This window comes from Tachypleus tridentatus, chromosome 10, assembly GCF_004210375.1.
Source record: "Tachypleus tridentatus isolate NWPU-2018 chromosome 10, ASM421037v1, whole genome shotgun sequence".
In the NCBI taxonomy this organism is placed as follows: domain Eukaryota; kingdom Metazoa; phylum Arthropoda; class Merostomata; order Xiphosura; family Limulidae; genus Tachypleus; species Tachypleus tridentatus.
The window spans coordinates 64,097,491-64,122,884 of NC_134834.1; the positions used below are offsets into that span (position 1 = coordinate 64,097,491).

The 25,394-nt window shown below is 34.6% G+C and overlaps 2 long non-coding RNA genes across 2 annotated transcripts in view; one reads left to right on the plus strand and one right to left on the minus strand.

Annotated features, from left to right (window-relative positions):
• LOC143229453 (uncharacterized) overlaps positions 1-3,940 on the minus strand; it is a 42,904-nt gene extending 38,964 nt beyond the window's left edge. Inside the window, exon 1 of the long non-coding RNA XR_013015878.1 lies at positions 3,522-3,940. This is a non-coding gene — a long non-coding RNA (uncharacterized LOC143229453). The remainder of the gene's footprint in view (positions 1-3,521) is intronic.
• A 3,760-nt stretch (positions 3,941-7,700) lies between these two features.
• LOC143229451 (uncharacterized) lies at positions 7,701-24,017 on the plus strand. The gene is made up of 3 exons (XR_013015877.1): positions 7,701-9,025; positions 20,989-21,146; positions 23,603-24,017. It is a non-coding gene; the product is annotated as an uncharacterized LOC143229451 (long non-coding RNA).
• The last annotated feature ends 1,377 nt before the right edge of the window (positions 24,018-25,394 follow it).

The following is a 25,394-nucleotide window of genomic DNA, read 5'->3' on the forward strand; positions in this document are numbered from 1 at the left end:
TATTGTTTCTGTTAACCTAAGTAAGTGATCTGTTGTTTGTCTATATTTTCTAAATCTGTCTTGTTCTTTTGGTAATTTTGAATTAATCTCAAAAATGTGGAGATTTCTATTGCTTATTATTCTTTCAAGAATTTTTCCTACACAGCTGGTCAGGCTGATCGGTCGATAACTGTTTGGTTTATTGGCTGGTTTTTCTTCTTTGTGGAACATTAAAATATTAGCATGCTTCCAAGAAACTGGGATGTATCCAGAGTATAGAGATAAATTAAATATGGCTAATAGGTGGTCAACTAATTTTGGAGTGCCTTTTTTGAGAAGAATTGTTTGTATTCCATCATTTTCCGGTGCTTTGTTTTTTGTATTTTTTATTGCTTTTTCAAGTTCATTTAGTTTGATTTTTTTGGTGAGTAGTTGGGTATTGTAGTCATATGTATTGTTAGTGTTGCTGTTTATAATGTTGACTGGCAAGTGTGGTTTATATAATTCTATGTTATTTGTTACGTGGTTGTTTATTTTATTGTAGTAATAGTTGTTCATGTCCGTGTCATTATGTGTTTTAAATGTGCTTTGTAATTGATGTCTGAAGGCTTTTGCTTTTTCTTTGTTGGTTTGTGCTAAGGTGTTGCTATATTCCAGTGTTGGGTATTTTCTTGTAGTGGGTTCATTTGTGAATCTTTTTAAGTGTAGCCAGAACTTACTAGGGTCGGTTTGTTCGTTTAGTTGGGAGCAGAAGTTGTCCCATTTTTCTTGTTTTAGTTGTTTAATTTCTGCTCTAATTTTATTTCTAATGTTGTTAATTTGTGTTTCTTTTTTTGTTCTTTTGACGCCATGAATAGTCTTCTTAATTGTCTTCGCTGTTTTATTATTAATAATAGTTGTTTGGTTGGTTTCCATGCATTGTTTGTAGTTATGTATTGTTGTTTAGGTATTGTGTCCGAAGCTGCTTTTAGGAGGCACTCCATGATTATTTGACTGTAACAATCAATTTCTGGTTCGCTGTTTGCTGTATGTTTAATTTTTTCTGGTACTATGCTGTCTAACACTTTTTGAAATTCTTGTCAATTTGCTTTTTTGTAATCAACTTTGTCCTGTCTACTGATTTTATCTTTATGGGGGATGAGATCGAAGACACACCATACTGGGAGATGGTCGCTGTCAACATTTTTTCCCACATTAAAATTTATTAGCTTTTGCCTAATATTGCAAGAGGTGAGACAGATGTCTAGGATATCATTAGAATTTGTTGCATAGATAGTATGGGTAGGTGTATTATCATTAATAAGGGATATGTTATTATTATCTGTGAATTGTAATAGGTGTCTGCCATTGGAGTTTGTGGATTTACAACCAAAGTTCTTATGTTTGGAATTCAGATCACCTATTATTATTGTATTTTGGTTGTAGGAAAAGATGTTGTAGATGAGATTTATGTCAATGCACTTTGTTGGAGAACAGTATAATCCTGCTATTGTTATTATCGAGTGTTTTTCTAAGAGGATATCAACCACTATATTTTCATTGCTGCTGTTTATTTGGATTTCAGTAACTGAAAGGTGGTTTTTATATAATAACATAATTCCTCTGTTGATGTCTTGATTACTTCTTCCATTTCTTCTTATTGACGTATAGTTACATATTTTGAATCTATTCTTGGGATAAATTAGTATTTCACTTATGATAAGAATATCAGGGTTAATATCTGTTATTAAATCTTCGATCTCGTGTTTCTTAAAAGCAAGTGCACCTTGGAAGTTGATGCTTAGAGCTATGAATTTTAAGATTTTAGCACGTATCCTGTGATTGTTGTTATTAGTTCTGGTATATATGGTTTTATCTGTTTTTTTAGCTATGCTTATGAAGAGGTCGATACTATTATTCGATTGGTTCGGTTTATCAAATTCTGTAATAAACTATGTGAGAATGTTTTTAATTAAGTTTACTATTAGATTTGTTTCATCGTTTGTGTTTTCTTTTACTGTAAGATTGTTTTCTTGGTTGCTTGTTGTATCTGTGATTTTGTTTTGTTCTTGTAAAGTGGTTACTGTTTTCGTTGAATTTTGTTATTCTTTTGTTAGTGGTTTTTGTTGTGTAATATTTTCTTTCAACTTTTGTGCATATGTAATTGGTCCTGTAGTTGTGTGTGTTTGTTGTGTTATTGTGTTTGGTGTGCTATTTTCTGTTAGTTTTATTGTTTTTATTTCATAGATGCGTTGTTTTATCTGTTTATATTTGTCGCACATACATAATTTGCTGTATGTGTTTCTCTACAATTACAGCATTTTGGTGTAGGTTGCTCTTTTTTACAATCAGATATATGGTGTTCACCGCCACATCCGCAACACCTCGGTGTTGCTAGACATGCCACTGATCCGTGTCTATATCATTAGCAATTAAAACACTGAGTAATTACTACTGCTGGTGTTTTTAATTGTTTCACTTGGAATTTATGGTATCACAAAATGATACCATTATTTATCAATTCCAAGATATTGTAGTGTTGATCCATGTCTACTTTTACTAAATTTGTTGCTTTATATGTGAATTTGGATATAATTTTTAAGGTATGTTTAGTTTGTTTAATCCTTCTTAATATCCTGTTTGGTTATTAAGTGGTGCACCCCACGGATTACTATTGCCTTAGGCTGTGGTTTAGTTCCTGGTAAATGTATGTTTACACATGTTCCCAGGTGGGAATGCGTTCTTTCAGTAGTTTATTTAGGTCAACAGCTCCTTGACTTCGGACAAAAACACCGCTCCTAGGTAAACGCTTTACGTTGGCCATTTCGACACCTGGTTTACATCTGCTTATTTCCGCTGCTAGGTGTGGCTGGTTATATGTTCCTTCAATAATTAAAGAAATTGTGGTGGTTTTGATTCAGGTTGTGTAGCTTTACTTTGTAATGAATTTCTTCTTTTTCTTTTGGACATTACTAATGTAAAATCTTGGTCATCATTATTTTGTTCATCTGTTTGTTCTAAATTTTTTTCTTGATTGATTTCGGTGTTAACAACATCCAAGGCTTTGTTTAAGTTTTTAACAACATTTGAATTATTTTTGATGGAGGAAGAAACTGTCTACCTCGGTATGAGAAGTTTCTTCTCCTTCAGGAAGGAACTGTCTCTACCTCGGTATGAGAAGTTTCTTCTCCTTCAGGAAGGAACTGTCTCTACCTCGGTATGAAAAGTTTCTTCTCCTTCAGGAAGGAACTGTCTCTACCTCGGTATGAGAAGTTTCTTCTCCTTCAGGAAGGAACTGTCTCTACCTCGGTAGGAAAAGTTTCTTCTCCTTCAGGAAGGAACTGTCTTACCTCGGTATGAAAAGTTTCTTCTCCTTCATCTTCATTTTCGCTTGAATTACTTAATTATTTTTCTTTCTTTTTTTTTTTGTTTTACTTGCATTACTTTCGTTATCATATTCAAGAGAAGTTAATTTAGCTTTGGCTACATTATACAGAGCCAATAACGGGGAGTTTTTTTCTATGTTAGTTCTAGTTTTGTGCCACCAAACGAACAAGACTTACCTTGTTTATTTTTCTGGCCACTAGATGTTGATGATCCTTCTTTTTCAGGAGTCATTGTTGAGTTTTCAGATTCATTCGTCGGCATCGCTTTTTCTTTGGCGACCCGCACTTTCCACGACTTAGTAGGATCTTTCTTTTACCTTTTTCCATCAACTGGTGTTCTCTCTTTTACTGTAATTATTTGTTTTTTGTCTAGTAGGTGTAGTAACTTAACTTTGCCCAGGTAGGTGAACGTGGTTCTCGCCGGTATATGGATATAAGTTTTCCTATGCCTATATTCTAAAGAGTTTGCCAAAAACACGTCTATCTGTTAGCACACTCTCGCCAAAAGTGTCTTTATGGAACTGTCAATTACCATTCCTTATTTTGAACTACTAACGAGAGGGAGGGCAGTCAGTCAACGACATCCTGCCACTTGTCATTATGAAAGGGATTGACTGTCACTCTCATAATGCACTAATGGCTAAAGGTGCGAGTAATATTTTATTGTATCGCATGGATTAGAACCTGCTTGCCTGCTTAGAAATACAGAGCTTTACCCTAGGGCTAACCTGAGCCTTGCAATTCTTAGTATTCATAACGTACGAAGAAAACGTACGTGAAGGCTACAGTTTCAACTAATAAATTTACATGGCCAGTCCTTTGGTCTGAAGTACTCCATGAACATCCACAAAATATAAGGTTGTCATATTCTTCGGCTAAAGTATTTGTTGAATGAAATTTAACGTGTAGAAGACATAAGCCTTTTTCAGGTGTCAGCCAAAGCATTTTTATTTAAAATATCAAACTGGAAATAGTGTATCAGAAAGATTAACGAAACACATCGAATTTTATGGTGAGCTTTAACAGAAACGCGTTTATTTTTTACCAAGTTTTTATACATGCCCATCCACCACACATATAAAGTATATTTAGGTCATGTATTACTGTTATTCTAATAATGACACCATAAAATATCTCAATATCTACTTGGAACTTGATCATGACTGCAAGAGTTTGTCTTTAATCAGTAGACTTATTTCATTCTCAGTGATATATACAAATATAATAGATTAACATTGTCAAAGATGGACTCAAATGGATGCAATAATATTTTATTCGCGAATCTATAACAATGAAACAACGACATAAAGGAAATCCCAATTAATTTGTATAAAGGTGACGTGTTCTTTACGTGAAACACACACGAATATTTTGTTTTTTTCTCCATAAAAGATATTCGTACCGAAATTAAAATAACAAAAAATAGATATAAAAAAGATAAAAGGAAATAACTTTGATTATTTAGCAAATAAATAATTTCCCTAAATCTAACATTACAGAGCGTTCAGGGGATCTTTTCCCCTGTCCTCTCACACTTTTGTGGGTTCACCCGACTCAAACCTTCGCCGAACCTATTTTCGTACGGTTACTTAGTTTCTGCCAGCTTCTTCACTGTATGTTTGGACGCAGACAACGCACGTTCTTGTACCACACGTTAACAAAGTTTTTCGTTCGTGTGTTTTACGTTGTTACCTTTTCAGAGTTTCTCTATGCGTACAACTTGCATTGTTTGTTTTTTTCAAATCTCAAGGAATAATAAGAGCTCTTGTGTGAAAAAGTATCAAACACAACATAACATGTGTATTTAACTGTTTTCAGAGTATAGCCTTTTCAAATCTAGCATTCCATGTATGTAGAAATTTGAGTAGGTTTAGATTTGTTGGCCACCTCTAACTTTTTTTTTCTATTTTTTTCGAGAAAAAACCTTTATATATCTTAAATACTAATCTAATTAACACGAATGTTTACAGTAAAAAACAGGTATTTTTTTACGGTAACAAACATTTCAACTTATTTTATTTTAAAAGCAATGTAGTTAGGTATGCTTAATATAATGTTGTAGGGAGCATTTTCATTTTGTTTGTGGGGTGAGGATGACTGTGATCTTAGCTACTATTAACATTCATTTCTCAGATTATCTACCTCCACCCAAATTATTGACAAAGAATCAAAAGAATTATAACAGTAATGATTACACAGATTATTAAATTACTCCGAAAAATTGCAATAAAAGTAAAGTTATCCGGTGTTCATCTTTTCAATCAGTTATAGAATTGTAGTGATTAAGAATATTATACTAAGTCTTTCCTGAATCATTGAAAATGTAATATAGGCTTTAAGTCTTCCTGTGATATGAAAGATCTAATATGGGTTTTAAGTCTTCACATTACTGAAAACGTTCTTCTGAAATTGCTGTTGTCACAGGAATGATGAGAAATACTTGTAACAAACGTTGTAGATCTGTACACAGTTTAGAACGAGGGATTTCATTCATTAACCGCACACTACATGGACATTATTAATGTTTTTGTTCTTTACTGGTTTTTCTCTGTTAAGTTACCTTGTGACTTGATATTAGTGTTTTTATATCTATTTTGCACATGGTTTGGATAATTTCAGGCATTGTTAACTCCTGCTCAATTCCAGCTGCTAATGTTATCCTATCGATGTCCACAATGGTGGCAAAATCCTTTTGAACAGACCATCTTGCGATTTCTTTAGAAATTACATCTAAACTTCAAAGTCATCTTTAGCCTTTTCATCTCACTTTATTCAGGTCCATCAATTTCTCTTCTAGGGACCGTCTACTGGTAACACTAGAACACCAGTTAAATCACAAGAATTGGTTCGAACATCCACGTAAAACCCATAATAAAAAGAATCTGTTCTCTGCCTTCTGAGATAATGGTCAGCTAGTTCAACAGCTTCTTTTACCTCTTCAGTTGTAGTATCTTTGCCTTGCAATGTGCACGATGATTTCAAGAAGGCGGCTTGAGACCACAAAAAAATGCGTATCGTTCTAAAGTGTATCACAAAATTCTTGGCATTAATTGATTTCTAGTATTGCATATAGTGTACTGTAATTGGCTAATACTGCTTTAATTGTGTCAGATACAACAGACACCTTTTCGGACAGAGTGACCCTAAAGTATTTGTCTTAAGATATATTAGTGATGTACAGAGTTTCAGAAATAAGGTATTTTTCAATATTTCATTGGTTGGAGAAACTCTATTGTTAAATCGAGAACACCTCGAACATGACCAACAGTTTCGAGCATTATCATGAAGTCATAGATTAATTAAAACGATTTGCGTGACAGCCCATGTGCATTTCTGTTTGCTGCTGAGATTTGAACGCACATGTATGACGTGCTTGGCTTTTACACCGATTAAGTAGTATTATGCATTGTCTAAATCTGCCTTTTAAACCATTTGCCAGTTTCTAAGAGTAAGTTTTTTTCACTTGGATTTAACCAACTAGTTCCTCTTTAATTTCATTCTGTTCACCTACACATCTCGTGAAAATAGACATTTGTTCTTTGAACTTAACGCCAGTACCTTTAGTTCATAAAGAATAAACATCCACATCTAAAACAGTAAACCAGGAACTGATTTAATATCTGAAAGAAGTTCATACATTAAGGGATCAGTATTCATTTTCATACGCTTAAAACAATAACTGAATGAAGATATTTACTCTCTGATAACCATACCTGCAATTGCTAATCATTTTTAAAATGTAACTTTAAGTGACTGCATCAGATTTACTTTACTATTATCAAGCCTATCTTTGATGTATCATTGATGGTCGCTGATATTCATTGTATTACAAACTGTTGTTTCTACTTGAGCCTCGTCTAACATTGAAACAAAGTTTAGCTCCATACAGACTTCAGAATGAGAATACATAGATTCGTACACTGTGGGTCGTTTATACACCTTCCTCCAGATACAGAAACCTGCTTTTGGAAATGCAACATTTGTTTTTTCGCTGAATGCCATTAGTTTTTGTTGTTATTGCTTTCAACAGTAGAAGCAAAATAACGTTTGTCTGCTCTCAAGTTGTGTAAACTGTTTAAACCAACTTTTCTGAACTAATCTTTCTTGTCGTGACTTTTCTTCACCTTGATTTATTTTAGTAGCTACTAATAACTCACTAGAAGTGGGTTAATTAGGCGTTTCATGATCGGGCTTACAACTTCTACCTGTACACTCTGTCTAGTCACCCAGGATATCCCCACCCTCTTGCTCGTCTTTATCAACTGTGTTCATTGGATAGCTATATCCATCATTCCGACCATATGGTCGGCTATTTTAAACGTGGATCCCAAAGCTTGGGTCGTTATAGCTCTGTATTGGGTACGAATATGAAGTTATTGTTTGCATGACTAAGTTATGCGTATGCGTACTTTATCATTTAAAAAAAGAACTAGACAAAATATATTTGTATCATTCAAAAAAGCAATATATAAAAAACTGAGAATAATACTTAAAGATAAGGAAGTAATCAGCCCCCGTAATTAGTACCCCTATATTGTATGCACGTTCAAGTCACGTGATCTTGGCTCAGCTGCGGAGAAGGAGGAAAACGCCCAGAAGTAAAAATAGATCGACGAGCTACACAAATGAAGAAAGAATGGTGTACTTGCTTGTTCAGTCCGGATTGTGGAGATACTAAATGAGTGAGGAGTTCTAATTTTGTAGATATCGATGAAAAGAATTTATGTATTGCGACAAAATTTTCCAGTAAAACAAATACGAAGAAGGCTTAACTCGTTTGTTCTCGTGTTATTAGTGAGTGAGACGGTGAAAGTATGGGGAATTGATGCGTCTCTAAATGCTCGAGCGCCCGCCATGAGAGTACTTATCGTTTAGTTAGTACTTTCACATTGCGTTCGTCTGTTAAGGTTTAAAAACTTGATTCTGTGTTGAACTAAATGGTATGGAAGCTTAGCCCTAAACACTTGTTGTTCTTGGCCCTCCTTTGTTTTAATTATAGCGTATCGACAATATGAAGAGTATTCACAGCTTGTATTCTTATAAATCTCTCTTCAGACCATTGAAATTTTTACATGTGTGTCTAATTTTTCTCCTTCAACCTTTGATCTTTTAAGTAAGGAGAATCAGGTTTTTGAGTTAACAAAGTGTTTCCCTGTGGCGGGTTAATAAATCAGCAAAAATATCCATGTGAACCTGTTGACGCAACAAGAAAGGCAGCTTGTGATCGCAGACCAAGATAAGCCAGTTAGGAAGCCATTATGTACTTCAACATTATAGTCCAGATGTTTTTATACATGCTTCGAATGATTGATTCTGAGAATTAGATTTTCCCCAGTCGGATGTACATACGGTACCCAAGAACCATACAAGGAAGTAAACACCTTCAACGAAGGTCTGCCATCAATAATACAGTGAAATCAGAATGCGATCGCAATTGAAGCAGTCTTGGCGAATATACGTGTTCGGTAAAGTTGACAGTCGAACACTACTGAGTTGAAGCTTTAAAGTTTCGCGGCTACATTTGGTAATTTTAATTTGTTCTCTTGGGGTACGAACCCCCTAGTCGATGAAGAAAGTTATTTTAGGCCATACGTTAGGCTTCAGTCAATGTTATATAAGTAGTAGCTTCAATTTTTCAGCTATGGTGCTATTAATATTCAGTTTAAGTATATAAAAAAAAAGTAAGACTTTCGACCAGTTACGTAGGTTTTCTTCTGTAAAACAATGTTAAATATTTTATGTTATAACCAGATAGTATGTCTTTTTATATATGTTTATACCATAAATTCGACCTTTAATCTGAGTGGTTAGTTATTTCTTCATGGGGGCCCGGCATGGCCAAGCGTGTTAAGGCGTGCGACTCGTAATCTGAGGGTCGCGGGTTCGCATCCCAGTCGCGCCAAACGTGCTCGCCCTTTCAGCCGTGTTGGCGTTATAATGTGACGGTCAATCCCACTATTCGTTGGTAAAAGAGTAGCCCAAGAGTTGGCGGTGGGTGGTGATGACTAGCTCCCTTCCCTCTAGTCTTACACTGCTAAATTAGGGATGGCTAGCACAGATAGCCCTCGAGTAGCTTTGTGCGAAAGTCCAAAAAACAAAAACAAATATTTCTTCATGGGCTAACAAAAACTGAATTGGAGCTCAGAAGTTTCGTCTATTCTCAGTTATTGTGGTCCGCAACTATTTACATCGTAATCGATTATTGTTAAGGTGATGGTGCTCTTAACTGTTGTGTACATTAAAGAAAAATAAGTGTTTAGAAGTTGATTGTGCATCAGTTTGAAACTTGAACTGGCCATCATGGTTTAGAAGTTGTGGAAATACAAATACGAGATTGGTATTAAAGCGGATAAAGTTCTTTGATAAAGGTAACTATAGTGACTACAGTCAGTGAACTTTGTCAGGCGCTTCAGGAAGTCTGTGAAGAGCTACAACAAAGGGACGCTTTGATTGATGAACTAAGAAGCAGAGCTACGAAGAAAAGAAGCCATCATTCAGGACTTGAAACAGGAATTGGAGAAATTTCGTGTTATGATGAAACCTTTAACTCAACAACTTAGTGAATGCATCAGACATGTCTGTGAGGCTGGACCCTCAAATAAAAATGTGCATAATGGAAAAGAAAATAACATTGACGGTCTGAATGGAAGAATCGTGACAGCTGAGAAGCAAACACTAGACGGTACTCGAAGTAAACGTCAAGCGATTTCAGCAGAACCAACCAATGCAGGCTATAATGTTCCTTTAAGGAAACTCCTAAAAAATGCATTGTAAGTATAATGGAAAATATTATAGCAATTGCCTAAATTTCTAGTGTTCAACAGCGAAAGGAAATCGGTAATTTATTATAAATAGAAGCAAAAAAGACAAGTAGCTTTCCACTTAAATCTTACACATGCGTTATATTCGTATAGAAAACCTAATAACAGACTTTTTGTAGTTTTTACAATAGAAATAGCTCAACAATTAAAATGTGAATAAGCATAATCTCTGTAGTAATTGTCTAATCCTTGTTGTTTTAAAAAGAGCGTAGGCTTTCTAGATTTTAATTATTTCATGTGTATACCTCTAACCTTGTTACTTTATATGACTTACTAGCAGCTTCAGGAAAAGTTTGATAAACATACTAGCATGACGATATCTCCTGTAAAAGTAAAAAAAAAAAAAAAAAGTGTCGTATTTTTCACATATACGCTGTCAGTATTTTTATAATCGTCGTTTCTTATATGATCATGCTTGTATTTCCTCGTGGTGACTAATCACACTGGTGTGTATATATATAACACTTAAATTTTTTGTTGTTTTTACTTCCGCTTATTTGAGTTTAAGTTAATTGTAGTTTGCTTCATTTTGTCATTTTGAGCATTTTGCGTTTTTTAGTGGCTGTAATATTATTGTTAGTTTTCAATAAATCGTCCAATTCACATGTAACATGGCAGAATTCCACCAAGACGGGGACTTGTCAAACAAGAATTTTGCAATGTACGCTGTCTTTGATAGGTCCGTCTTCTTGGTTACACATCCCATTCGTGTTATGCTGTTCCGTTTCTTATCAGGAACTTTAAACAACTTAAATATATGTATAATACACATAAAACATTACAATGTTATTACGATAAAATAAAACAGAGTACCACTGATTATTGCTGTTCAAACTATTTTTCAAATTTGAAAAAAGCTACGCTCGCTTTGAAAAAATCGTAAAAAATACATGTATGTAAAATAAGCAAGATGTATAGTTTTTATAATATGAACGTAGTGCAGCCGTACTGATAATTGAAACAATTCAAATGGAATTTTGTTTGAATTAAAAGGAATTGTTTCCAAAAAAATATGAAACTAATACTTTTTATTTATAAAAGACCCACGGTAGGTCAGAGGAAAGTTTATTGATTCTCACGCTAAAATCAGTGGTTCGATTTCCCGCGATGGAAGGAGCTCAGGTAGCCAGATTTATAGCTGTGCTAATAAAAACCTTTTATAGAAAAGGTTACTTTCCGTATAACCAGCAATTAAAAGTACAAATTGCATATTATTAGTAAGTGAATTTTCAACATTTTATATTAGTTTTTCTTAAAAAGTCCTAATATGGCGTCAGTAAGCTTTTTATTACAAGATGAAACAGTTTAAAATTTCCAAGATGTGTTTACCATTTGTGGTAACGACACAAGGCTGATCGCTTAGTCTCTCGTGTCACTAATGATGGCGTTCTGTGATTATCCATGTAATTGTCGATGTCTTTCTCCCTTTTTACGTGTTTTCCAAAATTCATCAATTCGCTCACGACGACGACTTTCAAGAGCTTGTTTGAGCAACTCCAAAACTACTGAAGTCAATTATACCTGAAATTCTTTCCGTTTTCACTTGCATGCATCTTTCAGAAGAACCAACGTAATGACTATGAAACAAGGCTGGATTCACTATCATGATAAAACCACACATTATTGACTTCTAATACAGATGTTTAACCTACAATTATACTTCTAAATTACAGTAACCATGAAACTAGTATAAAGTTCAAAGAAAACACTCGGGTAATACTTTCACGTTTTCTTTATCTTTGTGTAATATCCCTTGATGGACTTCTTGTATTCGTGACAAAACTTCTCAACGGGTATGTGTAAGCGGTTAATAACTTTATTTTATAAAGATTGTGTTTGTAAACCTGCTTTATAGTGTGACTGTTAAGTAAAGATATGTTTGGTTAAGTCGGCTGCAGTTCTTTCAATAGGCCGAAGTAAGGTTTTCTTGCAGTGCAAATACCTGAACGTAAATAGTTATATTATATGTGCCACGTAACATTAAATACGTGTGCATAAACAATGTGAATTTTTTAAAAACAATTGGTTCGAACCTTCGTTTGACAATGCGTTCTGAACCTTCGAAGATCAAAATCTATCATTCGTTACAGCCCTAATTTCTATTATCTTGTAAATAATTGGCCTTGGACGAAAAACAATTATTTATTTTATCTCCGTTGAAATTAAACAGTTGTTACCTTTGTGGTACTCACGAATCAGTTGTTTTAATTTACACTTAGACAAAATTTTAACGAAACAGTTCGTAGATATTATTGATTCTGTCTGTAACTTTGCGAAACGTGAGCTGGTTGATCCATTTTTTGATTAACAAGTCACGTAATCTCTATACATTTGATGAATATTCATGATGTGCTAAAAACATGTAGGTCCAAGAGGTCTTGATAAAACTGAAATAGAAACTTTATAACCCGAGCGTTTTCAAAACGTGGACCTTTATTCTTCAGGGACAATCTTTAGATTCCCAGATTGCTTCTGAAGAAGAATGGTCCACCTTTCGAAAGCGCTCGGGTTATAAGGGTTTCTATTTCAATTATTTGATGAGAATGCTCACTAAAGTTGACAGTATATTGATAAAACAAAATTCGCGGTCTAGCTAACTAATGAATAATTGACTTATTAATAAAAGTACATGGTGATAATTTTTCTCCCTACAACAGTGTTAATATTTTCCTTTGTAATGACGCTGTTGAATCTAGATTAATGGTTTTTTATCATAATCCCCATGCAATCGGTATAGCCGTATCAAGCATCATTAGTTATGCTAACTACAAATTGCTTAAGCTAATTTCATTTGGCGGTAAACGCTCTTCAATTAGGATAATTTCATTAAATGTATGCTGAAAAGCTGGAAATGAATAATCAAGAATCGTTGTGCAATCGTATGATTCTTTTGAAAACATGAACTAGAAACTGCTACTCTAGTCTGCATGGCCCAACCAATACTTGAGCGTATCTGCGCGTTTTTTCACCTTAGAGTTTTGCACCTCTAGATAAGCCATCTTTAACATGAATGGCAGAAAACTACAAACAATTCAGTTTCACTCTTAGATAAAGCTATAGTAAAGATGTTAGGTCAATAGCTCATGCGGCTTTTTGCGTAGACGCGCGTAAAAATTTACATTAATTGGAGCTGTTATTATTGCGTAACTTTGTAGAAGTGACTCATATTTACACCAAATGAGACTCCTAATTGAAGGTTAAAAAGATCTATCGCTGTACCAAATTTTAAGTCCATAAAATTTAAGTATGTTTTTCTATTAAGTAAAGTTTCTGTAATTTTGGTGCGAATTAAAATTTGGAAGAAAATATATTAAAATTGTAGATGTTATCTCAGTTATTTCTTAATGGATTATTTGAACTTTGGTACACGTAGTAATAGTGCAGTAAAGTATATCTACTGAAAATATATGGAAGTTTGGATATCCACATTCTGAGGTACAGAAGTTGCTAGATTATTACTCCTGAGACAGGCTACTTTTACGCTTTTTATGGATGTGCTTTTTATAACCGATTAGGCCCTATAGAACCAAATATGCAGGTAAACAATCAGTTACTTCCTACCACTTACTTAAGTTACAATTGAGATTAATTTTTCTTATCTTTTAACTGAGAATATTCATGTGTTACTGCATTAGTGTAGTGCTAAGTCATAGTGTCGGAATCCTGCTAAACTTAAAAAACATGTAAAATCGCCAACAAGGTAAAAATCTCATATTCAAAACCTAATTTCTGTTTTAAATAAATAAAATATATGCATAACTAATTATTTGAGACCACTTATGTTGGTCCTAAATTGAGTATGGAGGTATTACAGACAGAGAACACGCAACTCAACTTCCTTAATATTAAGTAAAAAAAACAACAACAAACGAAAACAAGAGATATCATATAGATACCGCTCACATAAAAACAGGTCCGGCATAACCAGGTGGGATAAGGCGTTTCACTCGAAATCTGAAGGGCGCGGGTTCGAATCCCGGTCGTACCAAATATGCTCGCCCTTTTAGTCGTGAGGGCGTTATAATGTGACGTCAATTCCACTCTTCGTTGGTAAAAGAGTAGCCTAAAAGTTGTCGGTGGGTGGTGATGACTACCTCCCTTTTCTCTAGTCTTACACTGCTAAATTAGGGACGGCTGGCATAGATAGTCCTCGAGTAGCTTTGCGCGAAATTAAAAAAAAACAAACATTAAAACAAATTCTAAAGATGTATACATTGTTAATTTACTGTGTTTCTGAATTGCACCTCCTGTCCTGCAAACACGAATAATTGGAAAAGCGACCTTTGTTTTATGTTATCTAAATAATAAGCCTTTTTATAGCATACAATCTAATTGTAAAATGTATTTTATTAAATGTTTTAATGCAATATTCGTGTGTCTTAAGAACCACATGACGTAGAATAAAACCCATTTCACTGTTTTAAATCTCTGACACCAGGTCTCGGATGAGAGTGACGGTGTTTGTTGAATGATCTCAGAGAATTTTGCCGGCGGAGACGATGGATCACAAAAAACCATGTCTCTTACACTAAAGAGTTTCGTTGCGAAAGAAACTTAATTTAGGGTGTAAACTAAGCAATTTATATATAACTTTCAAAATGTCAGGACTCGGTTCTTCACCTCCGGCTGTACTACACATAGTCACAAGCCACAATGAATATCTTCTTCATGGCACACATATGACAAGTACAATTATGAAGTGAATTTTATTGCATTTTATGTAAAAAGAAAAAGTTATGTTTCTGTAAATATACATTTTTTATAGGCTGAAGCACATGAAACACACACACAACACGTTATTGTAGACTATCATATGTTCTTTCAACAATTATTTGAGTTTTAATGGTTAAGCTTCTGAAAAAAAAGATACAGGTTTGAAATATTAACGGAGAAGCCTATCTTTAATATATCTTGCATTGCATTTCAATACCACAGACTGATCATTTTCGTCAAAGATATCATTATGTATGGCCAAGTCCAGCATTCGGTTCTTTTAACCATCGGCCTGGCATGGCCTAGCGCGTTAAGGCGTGCGCTTTGTAATCTGAGCGTCGCGGGTTCGCGCCAAACATGCTCGCCCTCCCAGCCGTGGGGGCGTTATAATGTGACGGTCAATCCCACTTTTCGTTGGTAAAAGAGTAGCCCAAGAATTGGCGGTGGGTGGTGATGACTATCTGCCTTCCCTCTAGCCTTACACTGCTAAATTAGGGACGGCTAGCACAGATAGCCCTCGAGAAGCTTTGTGCGAAATTCCAAAGAAACAAACAAACAAACAAACTTTTAACCATTAGATGACATTTTAAACACATTTTGGAACACAACTTGTAGTTAGTTTTCACTGGATAACTCAAGTTCATCACCAGTTTTACTTTCGTTTCAGGAATTACCATGTTTAAATATACTTTTGTTGCGTATTGCGTTAACGCAGACGAAAACATCTTTACATTAGTGCACTGTTCTGATTCACACACATTTTTTGATGACGTTCGTTACATGTACATCGTGCAAGGAGGAAGAATTTTTTCGAAAACTTGTTGTTGTTTTGAATTAAGCACAAAGCTACACAATGGGCTATCTGTGCTCTGCCCACCACGGGTATCGAAACCCGGTTTTTAGCGTAGTAAGTCCGCAGACATACCGCAGAGCCACTGGGGGGCTTTTCGAAAAGTACTTCAATGGACGGGGAAATTTACGTGCGTAAACATACGATCTTAAGCGAACAGGAATCGGATGAAAAATTGCTTTAGTTGCTTAGTAAAAATCTAAACGTCACTAATCGAACAGGAATCGTCCTTTTTAACCTGAGAGTTCAATAGTTTAATTTTTTATTCAATTCTGTGTCGCATGAAAATATGCACTCGAAGAAAATTACAAGTAACAAAAATTCTGGCTCGTAGGTACGGAAAATCCATTTAGCTTTTGTTTTTATTCAAAATTACTTTGGTTGTGAGGTTCGGTATGTGTGTGTGGGTGTGCACGTGTTTATATATACACACACGCACACACACTGATCTCAATCTTGGTTACCCATATTTTCAGGCCCTCATTAACCAGGTGGTTAAGTCACTCGACTCGTGATCTAATGGTCGCGGGTTCGAATCCCCGTCACACCAAACATACTCGCCCTTTCAGCCGATAGTGCGTTATAATGTGATGGTCACTCCCACTATTTGTTGGTAAAAGAGTAGTCCAAGAGTTGGCGGTGGGTTGTGGTGACTAGCTGCTTTCCCTCAAGCATTACACTGTTAAATTAGGGACGGCTAGCGCAGATAGCCCTGATGTAGCTTTGCGCGAAATTCGAAACAAACAAACTAATTTTCCCCGCACTCTTAGTGCAGGGACGCGGTTGCTTTCTGGAAGCGTGAGTTAGCTATAACACTGACAGTGAAATCTCAGTATCAGGTCATGTATGAGCATCCAGCTGCAGACGTGAATATTGATGACAAGCTGCTTTCCTGTCAGAACCGATGACTGTTTATATTCAATGCCCACCCAATCTCAGATTCCAAATTGGTTTAAAAAATAAATTTTAAATCATTAATTAAATTGAACACATATATTAAAATAGCCATTTATAGTTATTTTTATTAGTATCAGTAGTAAACCACTTCCACCCACCCCACCACTCGTTAACCCTAGTCACGTTTCTTACCTGAACATTCCGAAACCGAAACCGTATTCCAACGCTGCACGCAACACATTGCATCATCTTTTTCTTGTTAAGAGTTATAAGTTTACGCAGTTACTTGTTTTGTGATCTCATTTGTTCTATTTATTATTTGTTATGTATTTGTGAAATTAAATCATTCTGTTAATTTACAATTGATTTTATAATTGGTGGAGCGGAAATCATTGCGTCTAAAGGAATTGGATTAATAGACACTATGTATATAAGAAGCTAATGTCCGTAACATTCCTCCCACAGTTTGTCCGATTTGGATAAAATTTTGCACGATTTTTCAACAATATAAAAGAAAGTTTCTAACAATCGTTACTACAAGATGAGGCTTTATCACACGTGTGACATTGTCAAGAGATGGAGCGTCTGAGAACGTGTTCATACTCACAAAAGAGGCGGATAAGAAAACTTGCAATGTCAGATGTTTAGTCAGTAATAAAATTTACCCATATTCTAACGTTTGAAATTGACATAGTAACGTAATTGGGCCGAAGACCCAACAGCACTTTCGCAGGAACTACCACAAATAGCCGCTCATATGACAGCGTTTCTATTAGTACATTTATGCATGCAGGTTACTCTAGTCAGTTTAAAGGTTAGTATGATGTGTATTTTTTACTTTATAGTAATTCTTTATGCGTCAGTTTTCCTTTATTATACTCTGTAGATGACCCGTTTATTGCTTGATTATGTTCATTTTTAGCAGCTAAGGTTACTAATACGTTAGTAATAATTTTACTTTCGTTTCCAGAAAGAGCTGGCCCGGCATGGCCAGGTGGTTAAGGCACTCAACTCGTAATCCGACTAATGGTTGGCTCAAGTTTGCAAATGAACCAACAGTGCCAATAGGGCAAGGAACATGTGACAAATATCAAAAGATACCAACAAATCAAAATATCTCAATATGTGAAGGCCACGATGGAGACAAGAAAGTGAAGGTTCTGTGAGACATTGGGTGTAGCAGTGAGAACCAGTCTAGTGTCCAATGATCAGATGACAGACAAGGTGCAGTTTGTGTGTTAATTGATGGGACAGTAAGAAAGTTTCCCATAGCAAAAATAAAGGTGGATACTCTATATTATGTAGGATATTTTGAGGCCATATGTAGAACTTGATGACTGGAAGCAAACCAGGTCATAGAAATTTGGAGGAACTAGACAGAAATAAGATTGATGAAGCATCTGTTCTCAACATCAGAGCTCAAGAAAAGAAGAGTAAACAAGATAGTAAACCCCTGCAATTGTCAAAAGCCAACATCCCAAAGTGTAGATTTGCAGGAACTAAAGAAAGACCCTTTACTGCAGAAACTTTGAGATAATGTCAGGAGAAAGTTGAGCACAAGACAAAGGGAAAAGATACTTATAGACTAGAGGACCAAATGGGAGTTCTATATTGAATTTATTTAGGTAGTTATACTGAGAAAGTATAACAGATCAAAGCACTAACAGAACACTGGACTCAGGTGATGAAGTTGGTTTATGAATCAATTGTTGGAGGACATTTAGGAACAAAGAAAATAGCAGACAGAATCATCAATATCTTCCAAGAGTCATTGGAGATGTGAAAAGATACAGCAGGTCATGTGGTATCTGCCAAAGGACAATACCTAGAAGGAAGGTAGCCAAAGTGCCATTAAGAAAGATGCCTCTCGTAGAAGAGCAGAGTAGCAATTGACTTGATTGGGTCACCAGCACTTGTGTCTGACAGTAGCTGACTATGTAACACAATATCAAGAAGCAACAGCACTGGTGATAATGGAGAGTAACAGAAGCCCTTCTGGAGATATTTTGCAGAGTACGTTTTCCATGAAAAATCCTGCTTCTCACAAACCATAACAAACTCACCTAAAAATGAAAAGGACTTTTTTTGAAGTGCATGAAGTACTCAACAGAAAGGGCTACAAGGTGAATGGAATGGGAAGACTAAGATTTACCAATGCCAATCTGTTTCAGAAGTATTATGAAAAAGAATAAGATCTGATGGGTAGAGTATTGAAATAAAGATGGATATTGCTGGTGTGGCTATCATAAATGAAGAACCAGAAGACAGTGATTTTATTTAGATGAGGACCTAAGGCCACGATGTGGTGATGAGACATACAAAGATGTCAATATTAGTGAAGAAGTGACTGGCAAACAGAAAGAAGAGTTATAAGACCTACTGTGCCAGTACAGAGCTATCTTCACAGATAAACTAGGAAAAATAGATCTGGTGCTACACAAGTTCAAAATCACAACCAGGGATCCAGTCAAAGTGAAGCTCTATCAGATCAATGAGAGACCTAATAGAAAAGCAAGTTGAGGCTGTGTTGGTAGCTGGAATCGAGACTTTAAATTTAGCCTACTGTTCACCAGTTGTAATCGCAAAGAAGAGGGAAGGATCAAACTGTTTCTGCATGACTCCCAGAAGCTGAGTCATGTGAGGAACTTCAACTTCGAATCTATGGGCAACACAGAGGCCATTATAGAAAAACTAGATGGAGCAAGTTCTTTTCAAAGATCAACCTGAGTAAATATTATTGGCAAATTTCAATGGAGATACAACCAAAAGAGAGGACAACATTCCTGACACCTAATGGATATTAACAATTTAAGTGAATGCTATGTGAGTTAGTCAACTTAACAGCATCATTCAACTGCATAATGAGGAGAATGCTGCACAACACCGCCAAATTTGAGCATTATGTAGATGACATCCTGACATACAAAGTCAGATGGGAAAACCACCTGAAGAAGCTTCAAGAGCTGTTTTAGTGAGTGAGAGCAGCATTTCTCACCATCAAACCATCTAACTGCTATTTTGGATATTTTGTGTTGTAGTTTGTTGGACACAGTAGGGGTACAAACAGATAGCCACAGAAAAGTAAAAGATAATCCACATGTAAGATACACCATCTCCAATGGCCAAGCAGCAAGTCAGATCCTTCCTGGGGTTAGTGGGGCACTACAAGAAACTCATTCCAAATTATACTGAAACTACTGCACCATTGACCTGATGAAGAAAGGCTTGTCTAACAAAGAAGTTCACCAATTCTTGGAATACCAATCTTCATCAAACTCTTCATTGTCTAGGCTGATGCTTCAGGCATTGGAATTGGTGCAGTACTCTTACAGGAACATGAAGATGGACTGTTTTTAATAAGCTATACAAGTAAAAAGCAGATAAATAAATATTTCTTTAAATATATTAAGAGTAAAAAAAAATTTAGAATGGGGGTGATATCCTTGAAGGATGATAAAAGAAGGCTAGTATCTGATGATTATGAGATAGCTGAGTTATTAAATTTTGCTTTTTCTTTGGTTTTTTACCAATGAAGATTTAAGCAGTTTTCTACGTCTTGAATATTTAATGAATAGGAACAAGATCAAACAAAATTACTACATTAATTCTGAGCTGGTTAAGAAAATATTGGGAAGTTTAAAAATCCATAAAGCTCCTGGAATAGCTAATGTTTCCCCAATGGTTTTGAAGGAAATTAAGGATTGGGTACTTGAGCCACTTACTACTATTTTTTTTATAATTTCATTGTATTGGTCACTGGTCAGGCCACATTTGGAATATTGTGTTCAGTCTTGAAGTACTTATCTTAGCAAAGACATTGAATTGCTGGAATGTGTTCAGAAGAGAGTTACCAGAAAGATGCCTGCAATGGAAGGGTTGTCATTTATGGAGAGACTGAAACTTCTCAAATTGTTTATTGTTGAAAAAAGGAAGAGTTAGGGGAGATGTGATTGAGGTGTTTAAGATTGTAAAGGATATTGAGAATGTTGATTCATCATATTTTTTCATATTTAACAGTAAGAATAGTAGGACTAGAGGACACAAGTATAAATTTTGGCAGAGTAGGAGTCATTTTCAGCAAAGACAGTTTCATTTTCATAACAGGGTAGTTGGCCTCTGGCACAACTTGACTTCAGATGTTGTAGAGGCAGTAAATTTAAGTGAATTTTTGAAAAAGCTTGATAAGTATATGATTGATAAGGGCTGGCTTTAAGATTTTTCTTTGTTTATTTCAATTTAGTTTAGAGAATGTTGTACTGAAACATAATGCTATTCTGTGTAATTTTTATTATGATTAGTTTAAAGCACCTACAATAATTATTGCTTAGATTTTACCAGGTAAAATGATATATTTTTATCTTAGCAAGAATCTAGCCAACATTACTGAAGGCTATCAGGATGCAGGATGAACAAGAGGATCAAATTTGTAAATACTTGAAACTTAATGAAGCATGCTTGACCATCCAATCAACAGCTAGTCGTGCATTACAACTTTGGACTCAAAGCTCAGAATGTGAAGGAGTAAGTCTGATTTAAAAAATATAATAAGTTATTTACTGCTTATTTATGATATCATATTTTCACTTTATTAGTTATTGTGGATCATAAACTGAGTAATTTCAATTACAAATTTTGTAATGTTCATATACAGTAAACTTCAGGGTTAATGAAGCAAATATTACATAACCTGTTGATTGGTCTTAGGTAATATATAAAATTTAGTTTTTATAGTGAAACAAACTTAAAACTGGCTAAAACAGGAATGCACACACATCTTAAGCTACCTGAAAAATATGTTGAGTTCAGATGAAAACTTTACAAAATAAGAAAATAGGCATACTAACCAGATGGAAATATTATAAAATAAGTGGATTAATAAAAATTTCCACCCTAATATTTAGAATAATTAAAAAGTGAAAATTAATGTTTAAAATTAAAATAAAATGCAGAGCAAAGCATCAGTTAATGTTTCAGAGCTCCTAGAGCTACCAGAAACTGGTTTCAAATGTGTGATACTTTGTGCTAGTAATCTAATTAAAAACTGTGTCTTACGAGAATATTGTTGATTATAACAACTTATTTATGTCTATAAGAAACCCCTGCTTAGCTATTTACCAACTATTTTGTTCTATAGATTTGGCTGATTGAATGGTGGTAAACAGTGTAGCTGTTTGAGTCAGGTTTAATTTTAATAATACATATGTTAGGAAACTAAATTTTTTTTAAATATTTAGATAGGAATGTACATGGCTAGTTATTTATAAAGATGTGTTGTTTTTAAAATCCTGAGCCATAACAGTATGAGATTTTATGAAGAATATTTAAACGAAAGAGTATTTACAGTACAGACTTCAAAATTCATTGGTGATTTTTACACTAACAGTAGAATGTAACTTTTGTGTCTGGATGTGTTGAAATAAAAAGTTTAAAGGTAAAAGAAGAAATCTATAGGCTACAGCCTTGAAGTACTACTAATAATGTAAAATTAATTTGCCATTATGTGAAAAGTATTGTATAGGTTAGATTTTCTCCCTCTATTTTGTGCAGAATATATGTTTTTCACTACTATATTTGATTTATTAGTTTGGTGTAAAGTAGTAAATGCATATTGCATGTTTTAACAACTTTTTGCTTTTACATGAATATATCATGCATTTCTACTTTCATATTTAGATATAGTACTGTCCTGAATTTATCATTCATTCTGTATGTTAGTACATTTCTTATGACACATGGTTCTGAAGTTGGTTTGTTCTAGCTGTCTTTGATCCTACACACTATGAAGAAAAAATGTTGACAGTTAGTATCTGTCAATGGTAGTTAAACTAATATTTGAAGGTTATGCCTTCTCATATGCTTGAATAAAAATGACAAATCATATGGGTAATGCTAGTTACTCTTGATAAATAAAACATTACCTATGAAGAAAGAAGCACTGAACTTAGTCTGGTACATTTTGTGTGCCTGATCATGATGACAAGAAATCCTCTTAAAGAAAAATGTATTGTTGAGACAGTTGATATGGGTTATAGCACTTTAATTAAAATACAAAATGGCATTTCGACCTTCGACATTTACAGGTTGACCTAAGATGACCTAAGAAAGTGAAAATTTTGATCTGTACTTTATTTAAATTAAGATGCTAATACTCCTACCAGCCATCTCGAGAATACATGGGCCTAATAAGTTGCAGACAGCTAATCCAGTAGGAGAAACTATTCCATGTCAATTAAACAAGTATATACACACACACACAAACTCTGTTACTCAGAGATTCAGTACCATTTCACAGTGAGTATCTTCTAGAACCTCCCGTTATTAAGCATACTTATCACATTGCTCTGAGGTTTATTCAGTTTTACCCGAATATACCACAGAATAAAAAATAATGGTAGAATTTAATTAAGAAATAGTTTTTAAGCTGTCTAAATTAGTGTTTTTTTAAATTCTAGTGCATGCAATGTTTTTCATTCCTGAAAGATTTAGCCAAGCACAGTAATAGAAGACCAGCTTATTATAAGATGGTCAATATTATTTATTTTTTGCATGTATATAAATTTTTGGATAATATAAGTATGTGTTTTCATTATATACATCATTATTTCTATTATTAAAATTAAAATTTACATTCAGAATAGCTCAAATATTGAACTAAAGAAACTAGCAATTTGATATAATTTGGGAATGATATAATCTGCTTAACAACAAAGCATAAGAAACATTTCTTGGCAACCATTCTAGAGCAGCATCAAGACAAGTTCTAAAAGCTTTTGTATGTCAAAGTTTAGTTAGGCCTACAGTGAGCATCATTAACTTTTTAGTTTGTAAAGGACTGTGAATAATAGAGGGTATTTCTCAATGGGAATGTATATTTCAGAACTGTGGTCTGCACAGTGTTGAATACATTAATATTTGTTGTTAAGTCTTTATATTGGAAATTTTTTACCAGCGTTCATAAAATAATTTTATTTTTATAGTGCCCTGGTTTATTCCAGAAAGAAATTTCTCCCAGAAACAATTTAACATTAAAAGTAAATACTTCTACAGAGACCAATTTAACCATAAATATATTTCAGTACTGATGCTTATATACACCTCTTCTCAACCATTAGTCTCCATGGGTAAGTTTGAGATGTAGTAGGGACAAGTAGTAATGTTCACCTCAACTCCACTGAACAGACATTGGTTGCAGGAGGAGAAGTTGTGAAATAAGGCTTTGAATGGATTGGTATAGTGAGTTGTGTCATTGGTTCACATGTAGTTTGTGATATGTGGTGTATCACAGATATATATATATATATATATCAAGTTGCACAGAGGAAACCCCAATCACCATCAATCCTTCAGTCTAGAAAGGTTTTTTACTGGAAAACATTTAATGGGTAACCACAAACCCTATTTTAAAACCAGCAAACGTGAGCCATAGACAAGAGCAGAAACACTGCTCTCGTCCATGGAAAAGGTACAGTTTGGATTAGACAAGAAATGTGATAAAGCTAATAATATATATATATATATTTACACCATGAGAAAACATCAAATGGCCTTCCAGAACTCTTCATCTCCAAGTGAACATGAGTAGAGCAAGAGTAGATTATATGAGTACTTTCCATTATCCTGGTTTAAAGCAGATTTTGAGTAAGTATTCCCTGGGAGACAATACTAGCCATTTAATGGGATCCTCTTGAATGAAAGGAAGCCCCTGAAACAGAAGTGATAACCATTCTACTTAAAGATGTTGAGGTGGTAGAAGAATGGTGATTCATGGAAGCTGAAAGACTGTCAAGAGATAAAACAGCTGAAAGGTATAGAGATGGGGATGGATGTGCAATGAGAGTCAATATATCTGCGTGGAAAAAACATACCCAATGGCCAGCAAAAAAAGAGATGAAAGAGAATGAAAAAGATGATGACCAGAAAGTGAACCTTAACATCTCAAGATGATATGTCAAGAGAAGAGTTAATGGGCCTATCCTGGAAAGGAAAAAGGAATGAGGATAAGCCCACGAAACATGTGGAAATTCACAACACATTAAGCAATGACTACTATTACCCTAATAGTTAACGGGCCTCCAAAAGTAACAGCAGAAGTAAAGCCAGTGTGTGAACAGTGTCATACACTCAAGACAAAGTATAAAACACTGCCATTCAAGAAATCATGATAAGATATGACATCTTTTGAAACAAGAGCTAAGGAAAACAAAAATCAAAGTTTTGTTAAAGAAGAAATACAAATACTTTATTAAATGAGCCACAGACAAGAAAATTAAACATATGTGGCCAATATAGTATTAATGAAAAAAGTGAAGATTCATGAGTGCAAATGCATAGGATAAGTTAATATGCATAGAGGGGTGATGCTCTCCTATTGGTTGAGGGATTTTGCTGTGATGGCACCATCATGCAGTGGTGAATTCATGTAAAGTAGTATATAATTAGGTGAGAATCTTCACAAGGCTAGTGGCATTCAAATCTCTTTGGCAGAATGTGCAGAAGAGCTGAGGAAGATGACTGAACTGTTTATAAAGATGAGTATTCATTTCAGAATTAATGTTGACTTCTAATACAAATGTGGTTGAGAGGGAAGAGATCAGGAAACATCTGGATACAAGTTGCCATTGGTCAATTAAGCTTGTTGTTTACTGCATATAGAATTTTTAAAAAATGAGATTTTGGTTAAATACTTCAAAATGTGAATTTTGAAGGAATGACAAGAAATAACTGTTGTGAACTAGGTAACTGATTTAATTTCAGAAACTGATTAAATGT